Raw genomic sequence first — 22,550 nt, 5'->3', positions numbered from 1 at the left:
TGGATATTCCAGGATACGCCACTGGCCCTATGACAATTTTTTGGGTCTTGTATGTATTTGAACAGTTAACCAGCATTTCGATTACTTGCTGGTCATAAAAAAGAATAAATCAACAGATGTGTGGTCTTTCAAAAGGAAATCAGGAAATGGCCATTCCTTTTCTTTTTCTTGTTGAATGTCAAATTCCTCCCACTTTCTTGGCAACCTCGGTTCTATGACGCGAACCCTCCTGAACTGTGCAAGTCAACTGAATTAGGCTGATTTAGACTGTTCACTGGTACATTCATCTGAACCTGAATGTATATCTACAACTTCTTTGATTATGATTCTTTCTACAGTTGCCTTCTCATGGCTATGGAGCTGATTGCCCGATAAATGATCAATATCTTGAGCAGTTTCATCCCCACTATCTTCATCTAACCCTAAGTAATTCTCTGGTGGCCCTGTAAACAAATCTTTGTCCAAAATTACAGCCTCAGTTTCCATTTTGTTCAAACATTTTTGTATCTCAAGAATTGACAATCTAGAAAGGAACAGAAAAAAATAGTGAATCCCAATATTTCTGGATGTCAAAATTAGAAAGAATTTAATAACAGGTGTAAACATTAACAATGCTCGTGTCCTTAGTGCCAACAGTGGAACAAGCTAGCAATGATAAACCCCAGGTCATTCATGCCCGCTGTTCCAAACTTGGAACGTGACATCTCAGGAAGGTTATAATTAACTTGAGTGATAGACTTTTAATACTATGCTCTGTTAACTACAACTCTAGTCTTTCTATTACAACTACAGTAACGAGAAGGCATTTCGTGTTTATGAGACAAACAGAAAACTTACCCTTTGCATGCTGTTGATGAGGAAGCCTTGTTTAAAAGTACACATTTGTAAAAATACACTTGAGAAACACCAGATCATCATGCTGTGCAATACAGTCGTGCCAACTCAAATGATGTGAAGTAAAATATTCCCTCAAAATTATGCAATATACCTACACAACAGTTTTTAAGAAATTTCCACTTTTGGAACAGTGGGTACATACGGGTTAAGATGGCTACCTTTTGTTCTCAATATAAGCTCGCAATTCACTAAATTATATAGTTCAAGGCACCAAGCCCTTTCACTCGTCTCCCTCTGCGGGTGGGGGCAGTAGAAAAACATCCGCAACATCCCCTGCTTGTTGTAAAAGGTAACTAAAAGGTGGCCCCGGGGCTTTTATCTTGCGAGCATGGTTTGACGACCATGGGGCCGTTAGCTGAATCCTGGCATTGCTTCCACTTACTTGTGCCAGGCTTCTCACTATCATCTATTTTATCCGACCTCCCTCGGTTAACTCTTGTTCTTTTTCAACCCTGACAGTATTAGGTTTTTGAGGCCTAGGGAGTCTTTCTTTTTGATGCCCTTGTCCTTCTTTGGTTGATACCTTCATTTTTTGAAGTGTCAGACCTCTTCCATTTTCCTTCCGATTAATGTTAATGGGGAATGGTTGCCCAGTTGTACACTTCCTCTTAAAACAATCACACGTTTGTAAGAGAGTTCCTAGAGATCTAAGATTAATTAGACATGGTTCTAGAGTGCCATTGCAATGCCCAAGGCGACGCCATAAACTCTTAATTTACATATGAAAGAAAAGTTACTCATTTTGAGCTGGCAATGGATGTGTGACTAGACCAGGAAAACACAGCAAGTTTCACATAAGTCCATCAAGATCTACACTGAACCTTTTAGATAGTATTCACAGTAGTGTAGTTAGGCTGGCTACTGGAGCTTTCCGTACTAGCTCCATTACCAGCCTACTCGCTGAATTGGGAGTTCCACCTTTACGAATAAGCCGGCACTAGATATTCCTCATGTACGCTGCCAAAATTTGTGAAGTGCCCCAACATCCAGGCTATCAATGCATCTTTCGTACCCAATACCACCAGAGGTACCAAAACCAGCCGCATGTCACACAACCGATTGGGATTCGAGTTGGTTGTTTGTGTTGTGAGTTAGATATGGCTATTGGTGGTTGTCTCAAGTGGACCCCTAGCGAGGTACCTCTGTCCCTAGTTCCGCAGCCGGATATACAGCTAGATCTACTCTGTGGATCCAAGGTGAACACAGATGCCTCTGTTCATCGGAGGTATTTCCAAGACTTCGTTCACAATATCCAGCCACGCAACATGTCTTCGGATGGTTCTAAGTTTGGAGAAAATGTAGAATGCTTTTTTGTCTCTAATAACATTAACATTAAGATCTTGCTTCCTAGTGTCTGTAGTGTGTATACTGGGGAACTTTTCAACATCTCTGCTCTGGAGTTTGCGCTGGATGATGAAAGAGACCTCTTTCTCGTATGTACCAACTCGTTAAGTTTTCTGCAGTCTGTTGACACCTGTTTCCTACAACACCCACTGGTGCGGCATTCACAACATTGTGCTAGGTTATTGTGTTGCTGGTGCCAGAATCACTTCGGCGTTTCTCCAAAGCCACGTTGGGATTGCGGGCAATGAACTTACGGATGAAGTAGCAAAAGAAGCAGCACTTTTACTTCCTAGACCTGTGAGTGTACCTGCTAGGGATGTTTGTTTTCAGCTATGTCGAACAATCTTGGCGTCGTGGGAATCGGAGTGGCTAGCTATCCAAATTTCCAACAAGCTAAAAGCAATTAAGACAACCGTATGGCGATCCTCTTTCCAGCCTTCATGGAGTGAGGCCATAGCTTTGTATAGTCTGAGGATACACAAGATCTACACACTGTTGCCCTCCCAGTATATTCTCGGGGTGCCGATTTAACCGTGGCCTACATTATCACAGAGTGCGCCAATCTCTCTGGCCTAAGACAGAATCTTGGCCTGCAGCAGACACTCGAACTCTTAATTGCTGATGCCGGGTGTACTGCTGATCTCGTCATTCACTTTATGTGTGAGAGTGGATTAATCAAGGGCATGTAAATTTCGAGTGTTCTTGTTACTTGGGTTTGTGACCTTTTCAGTGTAATAAAATAATTAACGTTTTGTTTACCCGTTCAGTCACGCATTTTTTCTAATCGGCCAAAAATTCTAAAATTTGGTACACTTGCTGAATGAAACCTTGTGATTAATTATATCTGAGCTTGGAACACCTACACGTCGAGCAGTTTTCGAGATTTTTTATGTGCATTGTAATGTACATTGTGACTCGAAGGTTGCAGAGTACAAAAGACAGTTAATGTTATTTATATAGTTTTATTCAATTTATCCAAGTAAATAGTATGTAAATTAGTCATAAAATAAGTTCCAAAACAATATACCAAAGATTCTAAATAAGAATATACCAAAATAATAATATTAAAATCTACCACAAAAGAAAAAAAGGAAGAAAGTATCTGGAAAACAGCCAAGAAGTAACACAAAAGTTTGGTATTGGCAATTCTGCACCTAGAATTGTCTTCTAGTTTACTGGAGACACCAGTCAGTAGCACAGAAACAGTGCCTGAAGAATTAAAAACTTTCTTCCTCTACAGGTTTATGGAGTATGATAACTCTGGAAGCAGTTGCGTTCCCTCTTCATGCACTTGATATTTTAGGCACAGAAAGTGCGTTCTGTTGTTGCATTCTGAAGCCTTGCAGCTTGATGCAGATCTTTTGTCATCAAACCCTGGTATGTGGTTAATTTGATCCAAACGTACTTCGTTGATTGGATGCTGCTCAGATTGCTTGTGTCTCTGCACTTCTGGTACATCACGTTCTGCATTGGTACTTGGACGGCCTCTGTTTTTTAGGCCGCACTTTTTGAGAGAGGATCAAGGATTCACCGATGTGTTGCCTGAAGTGAACCAGGTCCAGAACGTTCTTTCCTGATACACCAAGTACTTCGGCATCCCTTTTATATTCCAACCAGCTGTTGGTGCAAGCCAACCTTTGAGGCACAATGTACATTAGAATGTACATCCCACTTTATAAAAATCTCAGAGTGAAATAAACTAATTATCTGCAGTTTATTTCACATTTCCTAGCATATTAATCTATTTTCTTTAGAATATAATGTTGTATGAACTTCAATACTCACGTATTTTAGCAGAAATTTGCCTTCAGATAACACACTGTTTGCTGTCGTCATAAACAGAAACTACGCAGCGGAGCAATTCCTGGTATTTTGCCGGTAAAACCAGTAGATGTTGGGCCAAGATACTCAGTGGTGACACGGAAGATGTACATCTCAATGCACACTGTGACTCAACGGTCACACTGCATCAAATATTTCCTAAACAGATACTGTAATATCGATGTGCATTTAATGTACGTGGTGACCAAACGGGTTAATATGAAAACCTACAATCTGTTTTCCAGTCATTGACGGGTCACGGATGTAATGAATGAATCATATATAGGCTGTTAATACGATGGGGTCACCACTCCCAAAGTGATTTATATTAATGACTGATAGAAATGAGAATGGAGAGTGTTGCTGGAATGAAAGATGACAGGGAAAACCGGAGTACCCAGAGAAAAACCTGTCCCGCCTCTGCTTTGTCCAGCACAAATCTCACATGGCGTGACCGGTTAATAATCGCTTTCAAATTCCTCTATTGAATAAATAAATTTATTTTAATTTTTGTCTCCAGTGAATTTGATCAGAGAGGATGATTACTTAGTTGTACTTTGTCTTAAAACAAGAAAACACCACCACCGTAGGTAACATACCCCAAAGATTCAAAGGCATACCTTGTCTGCTGAGTATAATGTTCTGATTTTCGTCCATCCATGCTTTGAAGCTGCTGAATGTGATAAATGATTTAGAAACCAAGAGCTCGTCTTTAAATACTGTATCAGTAAAGTGAGGCAAGTTTGGGTAGCTCAGACGGTTAAGGTGCAGGCTTTCTGAGGCCAAGTTGGTAGGTTTGATCCTACCTTCATCTGGTGGTATTTGAAGGTGTTCAAATACGTCAGGTCTGTGTTGGTAGATTTACCGGCACATAAAATTAGTCCTGTGGGATAAAATTCTGGCACCACGATGTCTGCAAAATGTAGTTAGTGAGACATAAAACCAATAACATTATTTATTTATTAGGTAAAGTGGGGGGGGAGACACGTCACCACCAGTGAACGAAGCACACATCAATTCAGTGTTCCAGGTGCTTAGCAGGGTCACTAGACGAAGATTCCATAAAGTTGCATACACTTAGTATGCAGTTAGCTGACATTCCTTTATGCAAGCAGTGTCCTATCTAGGCAGGAAGTTCAAAGTCCGACTCGTTGGCCGAATGGTCAGTGTACTGGCCTTCGGTTCAGAGGGTCCCGGGTTTGATTCCCGGTCGGGTCGGAGATTTTAACCTTCATTGGTTAATTCCATTGGCCTGGGGGCTGGGTGTTTGTGCTGTCCCCAATATCCCTGCAACTCACACACCACACACAACACTACCCTCCACCACAATAATACGCAGTTACCTGCACATGGCAGATACCGCCCACCCTCATCAGAGGGTCTGCCTTACGAGGGCTGCACTCGGCTAGAAATAGCCACACAAAATTATTATTATAGGAAGTTCAAAGGCCAGTGTGAAATGAAGAAGCTGTGTGGCTGTCTGGGTACCATGGATTAGCAGATTTAACCCATTGAATTCTAATATAATTATCTATATCTATAACACAGAATACCAAGAAGATGTACAATATACCATATCAAGGGTAACATAGTATAATATAATTTACAACATAGTTGGATAAAATCTTGTCAACATGTTTAATGTTTATCATTTCAGTGGTATGGTAACCCTTGAAACAGGCAGGAAGATGTAGAGGTAGCCTACCTCACATTTCTCACATTCCCAAGTTGTTTCATTGCATTTTCCGTGTGAAGTGCACACTTTGCAGGACTAGGCGGTAAAGTTTCTTCGCAGTAGCAGGAATATGGCTTGGGAAATGTGCCCATGTCTTTGCTTATGGTCTAGTTGGACAATCTCCATTCGAAACCCATCCTTTTCCTGCGTAATTCAGCAATGTTACAGATTCAAAAATCTGTTTCGCCAGGTCCATGCAAAATGCTGTGAACTTTTGTGTTCTTTCCTGCGCTACTTTAGAACGGATAATACTTGAGTTGAATAAAGCAATATCCATCATATGAAAGATCTTCCTGTAACCTTTCATGAATTTTCTCATAATAGGGGAACAAGGAAGCACTTGATCATGTCTCTCTACCCCTCCCCTCCCATTCCCCTGTTGTAGTCCAAGACCATTGAGGGTTTCTTGATGCACTCTACTTCACTGTCTGCTTCCTGACCCTGTCTGTTCCCTCTCTCTTCTTAGCACCAGTGGCCACCTTTTCCACAACTCTGTGCTTTGAAGACAGCACGTAAACATCTTTGCGGTCATGCTGTTTTATAGCCACTAGACAGTGACTTGACCTTCTGTCTGCCTTGCCTTTCTTCAATTGCTTCTTCATTAAATCCTTGGGCATTATCTTTTGGTTCTTCGTACAGTTCCTGTGGTATTTGTGTTTCTGTTACGATGTTTAATTCTCTCACAAAGTTCTATAGAGTTCTTTATTGTAGTATTCGCATGGTAGTGATAATATGTACTAAGACGTTTCTGAATAAATTTAGATAATTTATACCGTCGGGCTGCCCCTAAAATTGACAATTGGTCTTAATAGTGGTGTTAGCCTTTTTTTTGGTAATGATTTCTCTACAGGTAACCTAGGGTTCATGGTAATGAGTTTTGTCCTTTCAAATTAATTGAAAACCGAGCTCGATAGCTGCAGTCGCTTAAATGCGGCCAGTATCCAATATTCGGAAATAGTGGGTTCAAACCCCACTGTTGGCAGCCCTGAAGATGGTTTTCCGTGGTTTCCCATTTTCAGACCAGGCAAATGCTGGGACTGTACCTTAATTAAGGCCACGGCCACTTCCTTCCCATTCCTAGCCCTTTCCTATCCCATTGTTGCCATAAGACCTATCTGGGTCGGTGCGACGTAAAGCAAATTGCAAAAAAAAAAAAAAAAAAAATTGAAAAGGAAGATACGGAAGATACTAATCAATGATAATGAGTACTCTTGGTTACCCGAGAATCCGTTTGTACTGGGATTCTTTTTTCCGTGTTAAACGAATTACGAAAGCAATGTCTAGAGATAGGTATTTTGCCATTCGAGCATCAGTCCATGTTGTGAACAATAACGGCATGAGTGATTAGACAAAAGCACAAGACAAGCTTTGGAAAGTTCGTCCAATAATTGACAAGTTCCACGCAGCGGTTTTGAAATCCTCAGAGAAGCTGATGTGAGTATCGATGAGCAGATCATCCCTTTCATTGGACATGTTAGTATTAGGCAGTATGTCCCACGAAAACTGAATCCAACTGGTTTGAAGAACTATGTGTTATCCATTCAACAAGGTGTAATCCTCGACTGTGAAATCTACCAGGGTAAAACTACAACAAAACTTGCACCCGAAGTTGATGGCCCTCTGAAACTAGGGACCGGGGGTCGTGCTGTCTTGCAGCTAAGTTAAAGCTGTCTGACAGGCACGAACCTCTACTTTGATTGATACTTTACTGGATTACCTTTACTTCTAGCCTTGAAGGCAAAAGGTATGTCTGGGAGTACAATGAAACAGAGGCTACCCATCATTGATTTAAAGTCTGATTCTGAGCTTTGTAAAGAAGGAAGGGGTGCATTTGGTGCCAAGATGAGAGATGATGAAGATATTGTAGCCCTAAAATGGGTTGATTAAAAAATTAATAACAATGGTATCAACAGTTCATGGTGCAGAACCTTTCAGTATGGCGAGGCGGTATTCAAGAGTAGACAGAGGATATGTTCAAGTTTGAATGCCAAACATGGTTGAGCAGTATAATCTGAACATGGAGGGAGTTGATCTATATAACAGATTAATCACATGCTATCGATCCTACCATACGACAACAAAATGGCCTGTGCGTTTCTTGGAACATTTCATAGACATGGCATGTGTGAACAGCTGGTTAACATACAGAGATGATAGCCTAAAGGCGGGAGTGCTAAAATTTAACATAATTGACATACACTACTCAAGATGCGAATTGCTCGGTTACTAATACTTGGCAAGGATCAACAAGTGGAAGAATCGGACACAGGCTCAGATTTGGACAATCAGGCTCTTCGCAAAAGGCAGTCTGGGAGACCTGGAAGGGTTTCACTGCCACTTCCAGAAACAAGGACTAAATCAGCTTCACATCTGCCGCAAGCAATGGCATTAGATGTTGCTCAACGCTGCCGGAATCCAGGATGTACTGGAAGAACATGCATGTGGCCTGTGTTGTCTGTGTGTTTCAAAGGAAAGAAACTGTTTCTTAAAATTCCATACGTAGACTGTGCTAATCTGTCGGGAATATTTTTTCTGTTGAACTTATGGTACAACATGTCAGAGTGTTTTCATTCTTTAATTTCTCTAATAGGGCAAGAGATGTGAACCCTTAGCTGACCAAGGGGATTTTGCTCTACTTTTGTGCAATTTTCCATTGAAAATCTATTAGAAAGAGTTTTCATAGACCTTAATTTTCTCAGTAGAATACATTCCTTGTTGAATATAACATAATTTTGTAATCTGTCTCTCTGTGATAAATGAGAAAAAAATTGAGTTTCATAAGTAGGCCTACCTACAATTACATTTTCATAGATTTTCCTTAATAAAAAGCTCCATGTTGTATGTTGATAATTACTATCCACTTTTGAGTAACCAGTGAAATATATGGCACAGTTGTGGTAGAGACCAAATGTACACATATGTGCACAAATTTTAGTAATTAAACAATAAAAACAAAATTATAAAAATCACCTGAGATGTTCTTAAGGGGTCCTGTTTGAATATAAACAAATAACTTTCACCAAAAAATTCCAGTAAATGAAGTGTTGGAACTGAAGAGGATATGGGAAACTTTCATTCCAATTATTTGTAGTAAAAAACAAGACCAGAAGAATTCACAATTATTACACTCAGTTTGTCACCACCCCCCATAATCCTGCACACTCCCGCAAGTCCTGCCCCATTTCCCCCACTCCACCTCCACACATCGTACATCTCGACTGCGGGAGCACGTCAGTCGAGGTGGAAAACTCATCCTTCATACTTGTGTCTTAAATTATCAATACGGACAATGAAGCTGATCGATTATAGTACTGGACTCCGTAGTCGGAGCCAACGGCCGTAGCCGCGTTGAAACACCGGATCCCGTGAGATCTCCGAAGTTAAGCAACATTGGGCGTGGTCAGAAGTTGGATAGGTTGCCACGCGCTGTTGGTGGGGGGTAAGGGAATGGAGGAGCGGAAAAGAACTGGCCACCCTACCGCACATAAACTCCGGCTCAGGAACACCTCTGCGGAGGTTCGGACCTGCCTTTGGGCAGAATAACCCTTACCTACCTCCGTAGTCGGAGAACACAGGTGCGTAAGTTAATTTCGTTCATCAAAATTTACCTAAAATGTTTCCTGTCAGTTACCATTATTAAATTCTTTATTTGATTTTTATTATCCACTTTACAGACTACAAAACAGATGGTTTAACTTCAATAAAAACTTGCATATATGACCCTTTGACCGAACATAATAATTAAGTGAACAGTGTACAGATATCTGTTATACTGCATTAGGGGAGAGCGGGAATATTGCAACAAATAGGTCTCTAGCTCAAAAACTGTTTTAACGCCCACCATCTCATCATATTTTTAATTTTTGTCATGTTTTTTAAGGAAATGCTTTTTAACAAGCACTTCATATTGTGTGTCTAGTGTTTTTGGTTTTTCATATATATTTTGCTGAGGATGACCCTGCGCTGGATTAAAACATGTCAATCTAAAATTTCATCTTAATTTGATATAATATTGAGTATTGATCAGGAGGATAATAAACACAATTTTGTACAGTTTGCAAGAAAACCTCTAAGAATAAACGTCCCATGGCCATTGGATGCAGGTTCCCGAGATTTCTATCTAAGGTTGGGTCTTCATACATGCACTATATAAGGGCCTGTGTGTGTAACAGGATATGTGTATAAAGTGTGTGGAGCATTAGACTTGTCATGTTGGTCTGTAATAGAGATGGGCAAAAAATAACACAGTTATTTTGGAACTGTTCCAGACTTGGAACTGATCTTTAAACAAACAGTACGCCGGAACATCCTGTTCCGAAAGAACAGTGTTCCATGTTGCCTGGTTTCCAGGGAGATTGGTCTAGCAATATCCTGTTCCCAAATAACAGTGTTCTGTGTTACCTGCACTCTAGCGAGATTGGCCTAGCAAGATCCTATTCCCAAAGAACAGTGTTCCATGTCGTCTGCACTCCAGCAGCGAGATTTGTCTAGCAACATCCTGTTCCGAAAGAACAGTGTTCAGTGTCGCCTGCACTCCAGCGGGATTGGTCTTGCAACATCCTGTTCCGAAAGAACAGTGTTCAGTGTCGCCTGCACTCCAGCGAGATTGGTCTAGCAACATCGTGTTTCGAAAGAACAGTGTTCCGTATCGCCTGCACTCAGCGGGATTGGTCTAGCAACATCCTGTTTCGAAAGAGCAGTGTTCTGTGTCGCCTACACTCAGATGGATTGGTCTAAAGGCCGGTCTCCACTGATAAACATTTAACACCAACATGTTAAACTGAACATGTTAGAATTGACATGTATGTTGTCATAGCATCTTCCAATTGACTTTGCATGTTACCTCAGAATGTTGAGATCAACATGTTGGCGTGTTTTCCGCTCCAAGTGGAAAACTTGTCAAGTCAGTTTGTTGTTTGTGAGATTTCGGCAACTTCCGTGCTGTTTCCATGCCAAATGATAGCTTAAATGGCGTGCTTCTCGTGAAAAAAGTAGGATTGTAGATACAAGCTATTGTAGATACCGTTATGCCTTTCAGCGTTCAGTCTGCAAGTCTCTGAGAATTTATCAAACGTCACTACAGTCCTCTATTAGCAACTAGTGCTGTGGCCTCTAGTTAGTTCTATACCTCTTATCTTTAAATTGTTAGAAACCGAGTCTAACCATTGTCGTCTTGGTCTTCCTCTACTTCTCTTGCCCTCCATAACAGAGTCTGTTATTCTCCTAGATAACCTATCCTCCTCCATTCGCCTCACATGACCCCGCCAACGAAGTCGGTTTATGCGTACAGCTTCATCCATCGAGTTCATTCCTAACTTAGCCTTTATCCCCTCGTTCCGAGTACCCTCCTGCCATTGTTCCCACCGGTGCACCATCAATCATTCTCGCTACTTTCATGTCTGTTACTTCTAACTTATGAATAAGATATCCTGAGTCCACCCAGCTTTTGCTCCCTAAAGCAGACCGATGTAAAGATAGTTTCGTCTGGGAGCTGACTTCCTTCTTACAGAATATTGTTGATTGCAATTGCGAGCTCACTGCATTAGCTTTACTGCACCTTGATTCAATCTCACTTGGTATATTATGATCTTGGGAGAACACACATCCTAAATAATTTAAATTATCTACCTGTTCCAGCTTTGTATCACCAATCTGACATTCAGTTCTGTTGAATTTCTTACCTACTGACATCAATTTAGTCTTTGAAAGTCTAATTTTCATACCATACTCATTGCACCCATTTTCAAGTTGCAAGATATTAGAATGCAGGTTTTCGGCACAATCTGCCATTAAGACCAACTTGTCAGCATAGGCCAGACTGTTTTCATTTCCACCTAACTGAATCCCTCCCTGTCACTTTAAACCTTTCAGCAGATGATCCATGTAAACTACGAACAACAAAAATGAAAGATTACAGCCTTGTCTGACCCCTGTAAGTACCCTCAACCAAGAACTCATTCTACCATCAATTCTCACTGCAGCCCAATTGTCAACATAAATGCCTTTGATCGATTTTAATAATCTACCTTTAATTCCATAGTCCCCCAGTATGGCGAACATCTTTTCCCTCGGTACCCTGTCATATGCTTTCTCTAGATCTACGAAACATAAACACAGCTGTCTATTTGTCTTGTAGCATGTTTCAGTTACCTGGTGCATACTGAAAATCTGATCCTGACAGCCCCTCTGTGGTCTGAAACCACACTGGTTTTCATTCAACTTCTCAACCACTGATCGTACCCTCCCTTCCTAGATGCCAGTGAATACTTTGCCTGGTATACTAATCAGTGAGAAACCTCGATAGTTGTTGCAATCCTTTTTGTACCCTTGCTTATATATAGGTGCAATTACTGCTTTTGTCCAATCCGAAGGTACCTTACCAACACTCCATGCTAATCTTAATACTCTGTGAAGCAATTTCATCCCTGCCCTCCCACTATACTTCACCATTTCAGGTCTAATTTCATCTATTCCTGCTGCTTTATGGCATTGGAATTAATTTACCATCCTTTCCACTTCCTCAAGCATAATTTCACCAACATTAGTTTCCTCCTCCCCATGAGCTTGGCTGTTCGCAACACCACCAGGAAGATTTCCTTTTATGTTGAAAAGATGTTCAAAATATTCCGTGTACCTCTCCAGTGATTCCCTGGGATCTATTATGAGTTCACCTGAATTACCCAAAACACTGTTCATTTCCTTTTTCCCTCCCTTCCTAAGATTCTTTATTACTGTCCAGAAAGGTTTCCCTGATGCTTGACTTAGCCTTTAAGGTTATTACCAAAATCTTCCCTTGACTTCTTTTTGAATTCAACAACTATTTGTATTGCTCTGTTTCTTTCATCTACGTAAAATTCCCTGTCTGCATCGGCCCTTGTTTGGAGCCATTTCTGATAAGCTTTCTTTTTACGTTTACAAGCTGCTCTCACTTTATCATTCCACCAAGATGTTCGCTTTTTCCCATCTTTACACACAGTTGTACCTAGGCATTCCCTTGCTGTTTCTACTACAGCATCCCTGTATGCCACCCATTTTCTTTCTATATCCTGAACCTCCTTAAAGCTGGTGTGTACCCATCCCTGAATGAAAAGGTGACAAGGGACCGTTTGAAATGGTTTGGCCATGTCAAACGAATGGACGATAGAAGGACAGCAAAACAATGGCTACACACAGTCGTGGCCGGAAAACGACCGGTAGGAAGACCTAGGAAAAGATGGCTGGACCAAGTGAAAGAGGACATAGGAACAAGAGGAGTCAGCTGGGATGTTGTCTTGAGAGAAGAGTGGTACATGGACAGACAGAAGTGGAGTGTGCTCGTAAACCACACCCGGGCAACTGGAGTGGGAAACTGATGATGATGATGATGATGATGATGATGATCCTGAACCTCCTTACTGTCTACTGTTTGAAACTTCTCACTAATCATATCCATGTAAACTGACTCAGCAAATGTCATGGGATAGTTGCCTAATAGCATGTGGGGCCTCCTCTGGCCCTGCGAACTGCAGTGAGACACTGTGGAAGTGAGTCGACAAGTCCTTGGTGGTCCTCTGGATGCAGCCGACACCAAATCGTTTGCAGAGCGGCCGCCAATGCTGTCTGTTCATTGGTGCAGGATCCATGGCACGGAGCCTGCATTCCAGGACATCCCAGATATGCTCGATAGGGTTCGTATTGGTGCTCCTGGGTGGCCATTGCAGTCGTTGGACCTCCGCTGCATGTTCCTGGAATCATTCCCGAGCGATGAGGCAGCACGTTATCTTGAAACACCGCAGAGCTGTCTGGGCGCTGGAAGGCCAAAAATGGGTGGAGATGGTCTCCGAGCAGCTCAACATACCGCGTACCATTCAAAGTCTCTTCCAGAACAACTAGGGGGCCCATTCCATACCAGGAATATGCACCCCAGACCATAACAGAGACACCAGCGCCCTGGACCACGCCTCCGAGGCGGGATCCATCGCTTCATGTGGTCTGTGCCATACACGGTACCTCCCATCATGGTGCAGTTGAAATTGTGATTCGTCCAACCATATCACGTTATGCCATTGTTCCAGTGTCCATCCCTGGTGACTGGCGACAAATGCGCGTCGTTGTGCCCGATGACGTTGGGTTAACAGTGGCACCCGTATGTGACGCTGGCTCCCATACCCCATAGAACCCATGTTCGTATGGATTGTCCACTGGGAGACGTGTCTAGCATGGCCTGTGTTGAATTGAGCTGTGATTTGTTGCACGGTTGCCCGCCTGTCACTATTGACAATCCGTCTCAGATGTCGCCGGTCACGGTTATCGAGGGTGGCTGGACGGCAGGTCGTTCGTCTGTTGTGGACGGTGACACCCGCATTCAACCATTCACGATACACCCTGGACACGGTTGATCGTGTGAAGCCGAATTCCCGCACCACTTCCGAAATCGCACTTCCCATCCGTCGGGCACCATACCCCGTTCGAATGGTGTCAGCTCACGACGACGTTCCATGTTACACCTGTCACATGCACAGCCACTGCTCACAAGGTCTCCTATACAACTGCTGCTGGCACAGGGGGCGTGTGATGTGCAAACAACACACCTGCGCATCAGTGCTCCGCTATCCCATGAGATTTGCTCAGTCAGTGAATGTCCTTGTCCTGGAGAGTTTCTACTCTTATTCGTTTGCAGACAGATTTCACTTTCTCTATCCTAGGCCTGGAGTTACTTAGTTCACTACCGATCTGATACTGGTTTGTATCATGACAAATCCCCGGAAAACTCCTACATTCCTAACAGACATCTTGAATTCGAAGTCGGTTAAGATATATAGTCTATTATGTATCTGGTACCCCTAGCCTCCCATGTGTAGTGGTGAATAGCCTTATGCTTGAAGAATGTATTCGTTAGTGCTAAACCCATACTAGGACAGAAGTCCAGCAAACGCTTCCGATTCCCATTAGCTTCCATATCTTCCCCACATTTACCAATCACCCTTTCGTATCCTTCAGTTCTTTTTCCAACTCTCACATTGAAATTGCCCATTAGCACTATCCTATCTTTGCTGTTGACCCTGACTATGATGTCACTCAGTGCTTCATAAAACTTGTCAACTTCGTCCTCATGTGCACCCTCACATGGTGAATACACTGAGACAATTCTCGTCCTAATTCCTCCCAACTGCCAAATCTACCCACATCATTTGCTCATTTACGTGCCTAACAGAAACAATGGTATTCCTGATAAACAGCCCTACCACATACTCTCCCCTTCCCTTTCTAACACCCGTCAAGTACACTTTATAATCTACTATCTCTTCCTCATTATCTCCCCTTACCCGAATATCACTTACTCCTAGCACATCCAGATGCTTCCTGTTTTCTGACTCATCCAGTTCTTTTTTCTGTCTTCCATAAGCCCCATTAATATTGTTAGCTCCCCATTGAATTCCATTTCGTTCGCATAGTTGTTTCCTCCGTTACTCCCATAGGTCTGAGGCTTGCTTAAAGTGTTCTGAGCTCGGTAAATTCGTGAAGCAGGATGCTACCCTACTTGCATATAGTCGAAGTGAGGATCTCTCCTCTAACGGCTTAGGGACCACCGGTGGATTGTATAGTCCTAGCCTTTAAAGATAGAAATTTCATAATGTTCCATATTGAACTGTATCACAATTAAATTGAAAACAAGAAATAAAGTGGTTCAACCTATTCAACACAAGGAAAATAAGAAATGTAATGTTACATTCTTATTTGATTAGTGGTCGAAACCGGTTCCGCTTTCAAACAAGAATGTAACATTACATTTCTTATTTTCCTTGTACTGAATAGGTTGAACCACTTTATTTCTTATATTCAATTTAGTAGTCCTAGCCATTGGAGCACAAACAGGGCCATGACTCAGAATATGTCCGAAATGTCCACTCCCATTCCATAGCACCTGGTATCCCGACACTAAGGACCACTTAATAGGCCACTCAGCAGTTGCCCATGGTTCACGAACTACGACATCGCTACAGTAACCCACACCATGAATCATCTGCACTATACTAAAATTTATAGTCAGAAATGGAGTGGAGCAAGGAGATCACTCTGGACTAAATTAATGTCTCATCAAAGGAATACCGAGATAAAGTGAGGAAAGCCGTCAGTCTCCTGGAACTCGAAATTATCTGTAATTGCTCCCGTGAGTTCATTGAAAAAACAACTAGCATCCCTCCACTCCCAGTACAGTCGAGAATTGCAAAAAAGTTCTGAAAAGTCGGTGGTCGGCGATGGGAGTGGACAAAGTTTATACTGTCCAGAAACTCAGAGTTATCTCAAGACGCAGGTGAGGTGGAATGGCTGCTCGTAACTTTGTGTCCTCCTATCTTATGGTAGGAAGTATTTTTTCCCAAACTACATTACAATCATGCTCAAGACATTCTCAGAAAGTTTTTTAAATCCAAACCTGGCTTTACTTTTAGCTCATTCAGAAAATCATCCAGATTATGCCTTATATTGAGATATTGTCGTACTCACATTCTCCTTTCCTTCTTTCTCAAGATCTTGTAAGAAGCAACAGTGGCAATAGCAAAGGCCAAATCCTCTTCATCTGAGTCCATTGTCTTGTTTGAAAATACAAGACACCACCTGAATGTATTACCACAAACTGATATGAACTACCTGTATATAAACAAAGGAATTCAAGTTTAATAATAATGTTACTTGCTTTACATCCTGCTAACTACTATTATGTTTTTCGGAGACGCCGAGGTGCAGGATTTGTGTCCCGCAGGAGTTCTTTTACATGCCAGTAAATCTATCGGCACGAGGCTGACGTATATGAGCACCTTCATATACTACCAGACTGAGCCAGGATCGAACCTGCCAAGTTGGGGCTAGAAGGCCAGCGCCTCAACCGTTTGAGCCACTTAGCCCGGCAAAGTCAAGTTTAACATATTAAGTGTGACCACAATGTTAAATAAAGCAGTATTTAACAGTTAACATGTTGATCCTGTTACCAGTTAACATTTAACATGTTGTTGTTAAATGTTAATCAGTGGAGACCGGCATTTAGAGCGACCTCCAACGGTCTGGATTGGTCTAGGTATTCGAGAAGCGCGCATGTTCTACTGGTTGGCTGATTGTTCCGACTTGGGCGAATGTGAGTGCTACTTCTCTACACTGGTTTCAGAAGGCCAGTGCCGTTTGAGTCACCTAGCCCAGCGAAGTCAAGTTTAACATATTAAGTGTGGACACAATGTTAAATGAAGCAGTGTTTTACAGTTAACATGTTGATGGTGTTACCAGTTAACATTTAACACAACGTGTTAAATATACCCCCTGCGGGTGGGGGTCAAAGACGAAGAATACATCCACGGTATCCCATGCCTGTCGTAAGAGGCGACTAAAAGGGGCGACGAAGGGATGATTGTATTAGAACCATGAAACTACTTGTGATTAGTACCACCACGCGGGGAACACCATGGGTTGCTTTTACTTGCGCATAGTACCACTATGTTAGGTACCAAATAGGTTTGTGATTAGTAGCAAATGAGAGTGCGACGGCTTTTACAGCACCTGTGATTAGTAGCACTATATGAGTGACACCTTGGGATGATGGAACCCATGGTTCTGGCTTGCCTATGATAGTACCCACTATATGAGGAATACTACGGGATAGTACGGGTCCCTGTGGTTAGTACACTAAATGTGATGAACACCATAGGTTTGTGTTGCCTGTAAATGGCGCCGCATTGTGGGAAAAAATAGGTCTGTAATACACGTGCGAATTTCCTTACCTGTGAGTAGTACCATAATGTGTGGAATACCGTGAGTCTACGGTACTTTTGATTAGTACCGCAACATGACAAATACCATGGTTCTACTTTTTTAGCGATAAGTACCATTATGAGGTGCCGCTGACTTGGTTTTTGGACTCCTTCCGACTACAAGCATCATCAATTCCGTATCGTGCTATAGAGGCATTCCCTTGGTCAGTGATACTATTGTTTTACACCAGCTTCTGTCCTCATGTTTTGAATTCTGGTCAGTGGAGGATTTTGTACTTTTAATTTGTCGTTTCATTTCGTACCATTAGGAGCCGATGACCTTGATGTTAGGCCCCTTTAAACAACAAGCATCATCAGTGTTCTCCCCAGAAATTTTCGTCAGCTGGGTGGCAGGAATGATTAGCCGAGCAGAGAATACTACGTAAAAAATGAACATGCTAAAATTTCAGTTTATTCCTTCCAGGTATTGACAATATATCAGACAGGTATACATTGCGCAAAATATAACTATTTTAGTGTTAGTATCACGAACAAGATATAAGAGTATTTCGAGCTTCTGGCGTTCTCCTGCTCGCTCTTTTTATATTTGATTTACAAGTTGCTTTACCTCACACCGACTCAGATAGGTCTTATGGCGATGATGGGATAGGAAGGAGCTAGGAGTGGGAAGGAAGTGACCGTGGCCCTAATTAAGGTACAGCCCCAACATCTGCCTGGTGTGAAAATGGGAAACCACGGAAAGCCATTTTCAGAGCTGGTGAAAGTGGGGTTCGACTACTGCTCGTTCATAATCATATAGGCCTAACACCGGGGCTTATCACTCTGTTGCTGTGGTGTGCCATACGGGTTTTGTGACGTCATGCACGCATGCGATTCCACGTTAATCCAGACAACTGCTCGAGTACTACATTACATGACAGTCAAGCTAAACATTTAACCTCCGATGTAATTGAAGCAATTATGCTGATAAAAGTTACTTATCGTGTAAATAAACAGTTTTACAGTATGTACAATTTAATTTGGAACAACCAGTGATTCAAATATGTATAACTATTATGTAACTAGCAATTACCTGGGTTATGTTAGACGTTAAATGTTTATCAGTGGAGACCGGCCTTTAGAGCAACTCCAACGGTCTTGATTGGTCTAGGTATTCGAGAAGCGCGCATGTTCCGCCGGTTAACTGATTGTTCCGACTTAGGGCGAACATGAGTGCTAATTCTCAACACTGGTTTCAATGTTCCTTGATACTAGTCATTGGCTGCAATGAACAGCAGGTAAGCATCAAGGGTAGGGAAAGGGAACCTACGAAATGATACGCGAGAAGCGTGCATGATACTGATTTTTTAAATCCTTGTTCGTATCAATTCTTGCTGCGTTAAACCACCTGCATCATCAAAGCATTCTTTTACCGTGATTTACGGCTGTTTGTATTGTGCTATCCACTGTAATTTGTCCATTAGAAGTGTTAGAAATAGACTGTGTACATACCGGTATATTAAAACATGGCAACTTCGATATACCAAATATTATTGAAGTAGGCCTACATGTTTCATATTTTCTAATGCCTGCTTTCTTCTGCCAGATAAAAACCTTAGTTAATTATAATTGTTAGGTTCTTGTGTTTCTCAAAGCTAATTTGTGATTAAGTACAATTTATAAAATACCTGAAAAACTTTCGAATGAGAATATGAGGTTTGTTCATATTTCTAGGCTGCCAGGGAAAAAGAGTATAAGTTAAAAAATGACATTTTACAGGAGACATATTTTATTGATTTTCTTGAAACAAACGATTGGAAGAACTTTTCCCACGTTGTTAATAACATTGTTGTGGACTCATATAATTTCCTGGAAGAGCTTTATATTCAAAATAAAGTATTTAAGGATTTATGTGACTTAGTCTATTTCTCCCATAGTAAACTAGACTTATACTATTGTGACCGTTGAATACAATAACATAATACACATTTGTAAGTCATGAAAATAAAAACAACAAAAGATAATAATAATGTCTGACCTTAGAACAAAGTCTGCACAGGATCTACAGCTAAATGATTGACAGGATAGCAGCACCAATTCAGTCACTGTGGAATTCTTCTATGTCCGGGTACTTGTCCTCATCGTCATTTGTTTTGAGATCTTTGTAAAAGTTATGGGTAGGAAGAATAAGTGGGAGGAGATCCAAACAAAATGTCTTTCTTTTTTACTTCTTTTGAAATTGGTATTGTGTTACAATAACACTGTTCAGGTTGCAGTGGAACACCCATCTTTCCTGTACGAATGAAGCTTATTGTTTGAAACGGCTATCCTCATTGAGACTCTTTTCGAAAAAAAAACTGTACCATACTCTTTTGTGAAACGAAACCATTTAACATCCTGCCACTTAAACTGATCAATCATACACTACTAATCTGACAGGTGGCAGATTCCCTATCTGTTGTTTTCCTAGCCATTTCTTAAATGATCGCAAAGAAATTGGAAAAGTATTGAACATCTCCCTTGGTAAGTTATTCCAATCTCTAACTCTCCTTCCTATAAATGAATATTTGCCCCAATTTGTCCTCTTGAATTCCAACTTTATCTTCATATTGTGATCTTTCCTACTTTTAAAGACACCACTCAAACTTGTTCATCTACTGATGTCTTTCCACACCATCTATCCGCTGACAGCTCGGAACACACCACTTATGGAAAATTCTAAATTCCCATGGAGGGAATTAGATATTTTTCACCAATAGAGCATGTCAAAAACATATCAGATTTAAGGCTTTTCAGGCGTTTGCTCTATTAACCAGCGTTTTGTCTTAGGTCTGACACTAGACTCATCAGAGTGGGATGTGTCAGACCCTACCCACTGACGCTGGGGTGTATGCAGGTGAGCTTATCAGAAGCCCTTATAAGAGGCATAGTCTGATAACTGCATATGGGAGATAAATCTCCACAATGGAATTATTGCCCGCCTAGCAAATTCTAAATTTCCATGGAGGGAATTAGATATTTTTCACCAATAGAGCATGTCTAGATTATCGAGGTCACCCTGCAGCCGCTCACACTCTTGTAACTTATTTATTACTTTGTACAGAATAACATCATCTGCAAACAGCCTTATCTCTGATTCCACTTCTTTACGAAACGCTGGTTAATAGAGCAAACGTCTGAAAAGCCTTACATCTGATATGTTTTTGACATTTTTAACATACCACTTAATCGAGCAGCTCGTCTCCTTTATCCCAAGTCTTCCCAGCCCAAACTTTGCGACATTTTTGTAACGCTACTCTTTTGTCGGAAATCACCCAGAACAAATCAAGCTGCTTTTCTTTGGATTTTTTCCAGTTCTTGAATCAAGTAATCCTGGTGAGGATCCCATACACTGGAACCATACTCTAGTTGGGGTCTTATCAGAGACTTATACGCCTTCTCCTTTACATCCTTACTACAACCCCTAAATACCCTCATAACCATGTGCAGAGATCTGTACCCTTTATTAATAATCATATTTATGTGATTACCCCTGTTACGGAGATATCCGTGGTAGTTAGAGGTGAAAGAAGGTGCGGGCTGGAATAGGTCTCAACTACAAAATTAAAGTTAATTTAAAACTTTAACAAAGGAATAATCATATTTATGTGATTACCCCTGTTACGGAGATATCCGTGGTAGTTAGAGGTGAAAGAAGGTGCGGGCTGGAATAGGTATCAACTACAAAATTAAAGTTACTTTAAAACTTTAACAAAGGTTATATTTTCAAAACTTAACATGGTAACATAGAATTTTGAGCGTACAACAAATAACAACAGTTAAATCAGGTACACAGCAACTTTATAATTCTGGGCTACAGGCCCCAAAGTCTGAGCTCCCAGCTCACACCCACAATTCAATAAAGGGTAGAAAACCCCTTCATTACCTGGAGCTCTTGCTCCCGCTTAACAATGTCAGGCCTCCTAGAGGCACTTTCCAAAATACCAGAAAGAGCTGACCTGCTCTCGTTTTTTTTTTTTTTTACCAGCCTTATCAAAGGCCACAACAACCCTTACTCCTAACTGCCCTCAAGGCACACATACAGTGAAACAGGGGTATCTAATACCCAACCTACAGGGCCTTTGCATGAAGAAAACAAAACATCAGGTTGAGTTACTGGCCCAAAGTACAGAAGGAACTGGAGGCGTGAACTTGCACTCCAAATAACACCTTTAAAACCTAAGTTGCTCTAGGCCGGTACACAGGGGCTAATCCCAAGCTAGGTAGGTGACCCGTATGAGAACTTGAATACATTAATGAAGAGAAGAAACGGTTATGAAAACGTGGTCACCTAGTTTCGAAATGAAGGGGAGTTCGAGAGGGAAAAGCACTCTCTATCCCCGTTTTACAGTGAAAGAGATTTGTAGATTTTACATAGACAGAAAGGAATTTACATTTTAACAAGATGGGTTACATATTAAAGGATTCGAACCCTCCCCGAGAGTTAAACTGCTGAGCAAGCAAGAAATAAAGATGTTAAAAGGCCATTACCTTGTAGAAGAAGTGCTGCTAGAAGAAAGAGGCGCTTCCCGCCCCCTGCTACATAACCACACACTGAATTAGATGTTATACAAGTGGCACCGAGACAAGAAAATCAGCAGTTTTTATACCCTCGTGGAAAATTCGAGACCTTTCAGGAATGAGTAGACTCACCCCCTCAATTTTATTGGGTCGCTAAAAGTTATACATCAACATCGAAGAAGAAAGACACTATTGGTCAAAAATTAATTACAGAAATTCGGGATTGGCGGAGTTCAAAACTGGCGGACAGAAAGATTAATGTTGCCAACCCAAAAAATAAAAGAACAAAATTTAGTAAAGACAAAACTTAAGAATACAAAATGTCTTCAAGAGAGTTCATTCCATTGCGCCAGAGTGTATTACCATAGTTTTTTTTGGGTAGAGACATCTGTTAGAGAATGTTCTCACTTCTTGATCACTGAAAAACAAAAGTAAATCAAAAACACTCAGTGGCATCTTCTGATAAACCGTAGAGT

General features: G+C 41.3%; 1 protein-coding gene across 1 annotated transcript in view; it reads left to right on the top strand.

The window, feature by feature from the left end:
* Positions 1–22,550, top strand: part of LOC136872593 (zinc finger protein interacting with ribonucleoprotein K-like) — an 84,065-nt gene that overhangs the window by 5,152 nt on the left and 56,363 nt on the right. The gene's annotated exons all lie outside the window — the stretch shown is intronic.

This window comes from Anabrus simplex, chromosome 4 (assembly GCF_040414725.1).
Source record: "Anabrus simplex isolate iqAnaSimp1 chromosome 4, ASM4041472v1, whole genome shotgun sequence".
NCBI classification, from domain to species: Eukaryota; Metazoa; Arthropoda; class Insecta; order Orthoptera; family Tettigoniidae; genus Anabrus; species Anabrus simplex.
Note: the sequence above shows the minus strand (reverse complement) of the source record. Positions and strands in the feature narration are given on the sequence as shown.